Below are 4,200 nucleotides of genomic sequence, written 5' to 3' on the forward strand. Positions count from 1 at the left end.
CACAAAGGGGCAAGGAGGAGATTGGGGAAATGAGGTCCCTTGTCAGCTGATAGGAAAACAAGAAAAAAAATACAACCACCCAACTCCATCAGAGGAAGCAGGTGGCCACTGATGCCCTTCCCCCCGGGGAAGGAAACCCCTGTTAAGTTCGAACCAGGGGCTAACTAGACAATGCTTCCTCCAGTCTTAACAGATACTAGCAGGCACCCCACCAGGACGTTGTCTGTGACTCTGTGACAGGCTCCCTAGACAATCCCCACCCCAGACTTCCAGGGAAGAAATGCTAAATCCAGGAGGAACAGAAAAGGCCTCCAACGGGTTCTCAGAGTTAATTCTGGGTTTCCAGGAAGCAATAGAGAGCTTGTCTGAGCTCATGAAGCCAACTCCCTAGGTGTCTGGATTCCAGGAAAACGACAATTGCCAAGAGGCTCAGAGCCCCCAGAGGTGAAAGGGCACAGCCTCCCCCTCTAGCGAACACCTCTGGGCGCATTTCCTCCTACTTCACATTCATCTAGATTCCTTCCTCCTTTCTCCGCTGTGTAGGTGGAAGCCCTACTGGCATCCACATACGTGTTTGGAATCTCCAGCTCGGAGCTCCATTCCAGACCTCCGTCAGCACCCCCAGCAGCATCTTCACTGGAGCCCACCCTCAGTGCTCCAAGGAGCATCCCCCCCCCATCCCCACTGGAGCTGCCGGCTAAAGTCAGTCCCTCCCTGGGGCTGCTCAAGAGACACCTAGAGGCTAAACAAGACTTGGTCGCCACATCTGCCACGTGATTCCTCCGGCCCCTCCAAGGGCCACCCAGGAGTGCTTTGCTCTGTTCATTAAACCAGGATTTGATTGCCTCAGTGTTGGGGGAGTAACTGGGATTCAAAACCTATCGTCCACAGTACAAGACATTCCTCCCTCCCCAAATTAAAACAAATGTTCTGGCTTTTCCAAGCCTTTTGAAGGTCCCCCTCTGCCTTCAGACCCTGCCACACCCCTGACATTAAATAAATCACATTCGAGACCGTGTGAACCAAGGTTCCCAAAAAAAAGCTGGAGGCTTAACTGAGTCTTCTTTGGAGCTGATTAACTAGGCTTCAAGGACGGTGATGAGTTTGGAACGTGACATCCAGAATCAAATTCCTTGGAGTCTTCCTCAGTCCTCTTAGCCATGTATGGCCCCACTCCGTACTTGACCAAGCAGTTTGTGACTGTTAGGTAAATTGTTTGGAATGTACAGACTGAACACTGGGTTCTAGCCAACCAGAAGGCTATAAATACAGACAGAGAGGATCTGAAGTATCTAACAGAGGTCCCCACTTGGCTTTAACCCATCTTCCGAATGTTTCCACCAGTTTACTCCAATACCACCTTCATTTATGACTTTCTTGGTTCTGTTACTACAAAATCTCATCAAACTGCTTCCATGTTGGAATGAAATTTGGGGTAACCTCATGGTCACTCATATTTGCCTCCAAAATAAACTATCTCTTATCCCCTTCGAGATGAGAATAGTGATTCCAAGGACAGCCCAGACTACATGGTACCCCCTCCAAAAAATCAAACAAAAACTCCATGTAGCTGTACATCTAGCTGGGAAGCTTCCTCCTAGCCTTGCACTGGAAGGCGAGAGTCTGCATGGAAAAACAGTGGATGGAAACTGTCCAAAGGATTCATTCCTCACTGTCCCATGAGGGTCTCACAAGCAGAACTGTATTCTGTGGGTGGATGGATAATCAGTACTTGTTGGTGTGAAGAGATGTTTTCAAAGGTAAAAATCTCTTCAGATGACTACTTTCAGTTGAACATTTACAACTAACTGATTTGGAGATGGGGACTACTAAACCATAAACAAAATGTTATCCCCCAAAAACCATTATTCCGCTCATTAGCAGACAGATATTATACACTGATAGGCAGCTATTATGTTGTGGATTTTTGTCAATCAAAATTTTGTAGAAATTTGTTTCCTCCCTTTTATTTATGTGAGTTTGCAGAGTGTATTAGATTCCTTGCCTCCCGGCGTGTAAAGCCTAAAGTATTTGTAATCTGGCCACTTAGAGAAAATGTTTAGTGACCTCTGGAATAGCAAATCATCACTGAACTGCTTCCTGCTAGTATGGACCCAGGGTCAGAAGTATACAAACAACACAAGACAACAGTGTACATTACTCTGGATTGGGCAACCAGTCATAGCAGAGATATTAAGCCCGGTTCCCTAATTCAAAGACAGAAAAACAGCAGTGCTGCTGCTCTGGTTCTGACTGTTGAGAGCTAAGAGTCGGCGTCTCTGGCTCACTTCTCCTTCAATTTTATACCATGATGGCGGAGATGACAGTCAGCGTATGTGAAAGAAGCGAGGCAAGAATCAGAAAGGAATCCTCTCAGTTCGGGTGGGTGTGGATGTAGGCTCCCCCCACCCCCCCGTGTGCTGGAGAGAATGGTCTTCTGGTCACATGGCTTCTACCATGACATCAGCATTTTGTAGCACCCACTTACAATTTCATGAAAGAATGCGTGTTTATGTCATGATGAAACACAATGTGGCTGAGTTGACCTTTAGTTCTAAGGCCAATGCTTCTGTTTAGAAACAAGCAGATGTTTCTAAAAGTTGAGCTCTTGACTTCTGCGTCTGACAAGAAAGCAAGCTCTCTGTAGTACAGCGTAAGCCCTCACAGGTGTGACAGGGGGCATTTGATCTGACAAGGTTCCAGTTCAACCTCCTGAAACATCAGTAACAACAAAACAAACCTTATCCCTTTTCTGCTTTGTTTGTAGAGGACAAGCCCAGTGCCTGGAGAGAGAGGTCAAGTGGCTACTGAAGGACACCCAGCCACAGAGGGACAGAGCCAAAGTGGGGCCCCAAGGCTGCAGGCAGGACTCCAACAAACGTTTCTGCAGTGTCAGCGTGAGGAGCCTAAGGATGTCATTTCTCTACAGTCCCTTCCTTGTGCTACAGAGATACATACGTACGAGAAGCGAAGAAGAGGAGAGGGAGGTGTTGGACTAGCCTGGTTATTTGAGGGCGAGTTTATAAGCCCACCACAGAAGTGGCTAGAGCACGGGTTCATGTGGCTTAGTGTTAACACTTCAGGTGGAAAAAACAAGGCCAATGCCATGCTGGGAACTTCCGTAGGGCAGACATATCCCTGGCAGGCATATTCAATCAGTGCTCCAATGTCTGTGCACCTATATACCAGGCCCTTCAGAAGGCTGGTATGAATAGCATGCCCATTTCAGAAGAGAGAACTGAGGTGAAGATACTAACAGACATGACAAATGTCACATGATGAACATCACGGTAACAAAGCTTAGACTCTAACCCAGACTCTCAGCAGAGAGACTTTCTGCCTTCGCTGAGCTGGGGAAGTAAACAATGTAGACTGTAAGAAAGGACAGGCCGGAAGTCAAAGGATGGCTGCTGCTGAGCCAGGGGGACTTGGCCCTCTGGGCCACTTCTTGCTCTAGTTCCAGGAGAGAGTTAACCTGTACTAACTGTTGTAACAATAGAAAAACCTGTACTACTTGATTTTCTTCACTACAAAAGGTTAAATGTCATTTCTTGCCTTTGACACAGGCTTATTACCAAGAAAATTCTCCTGAGGGCTTCTTAGGACAATAGCAACTGTCTAAGGGTCTCTTAGACAAAAGCAATTAAAAACAGGTTTCTCAGCAGGGGGTGGGGGGTAGCTCATGCCTTTAATTAGAGGTCGGCTTGGTCTATAGAGCTAGTTCAAGAACAGCCAGAACTATACAAAGAAATCCTGTCTCAAAAAACAAAAACAAACAACAAAAAGCTTTCTATCTTTCTCTCCCTTTCTCCCCTACCTTTCCCATCACACCCAAATTCTCTGAGGAAAGGACCGAGGTATATCCCAAACTTGTCACAGGGCAGCTGCTACTCTAACAATGCTCGCTCCCCTGACAATTGCAAACGACCGTGTCGGCTACTGTAATGACAGGAAATGCAGCAGGAAGAACAATTAAGAATGAAACATGATGTGGCAGAGGTGGGCCACATTACAGTGCATCACAGCTAGGTGCAACGAGAGGTGGGCCAGGAGGCAGGGATAGAATGTGGGGTGCGCTTCCATTCTCTCTGCTGCGCAGCCAACAGCCTCACTGACCTTTGTAGACTGTGTAGGAACAAAGGTGGTGCTTACAGTGTTCCTGATAGACCCGCAGTCAGGGTGTGCCAGCACTCCAGCCCT

General features: G+C 47.3%; 1 protein-coding gene across 2 annotated transcripts in view; it reads right to left on the bottom strand.

Moving 5' to 3' along the window:
- Cd59 (CD59 molecule (CD59 blood group)) overlaps positions 1-4,200 on the bottom strand; it is a 19,221-nt gene that overhangs the window by 4,003 nt on the left and 11,018 nt on the right. The window lies entirely within an intron of this gene.

Source organism: Microtus ochrogaster, assembly GCF_000317375.1.
Source record: "Microtus ochrogaster isolate Prairie Vole_2 chromosome 14 unlocalized genomic scaffold, MicOch1.0 chr14_random_1, whole genome shotgun sequence".
Classification (NCBI taxonomy): domain Eukaryota; kingdom Metazoa; phylum Chordata; class Mammalia; order Rodentia; family Cricetidae; genus Microtus; species Microtus ochrogaster.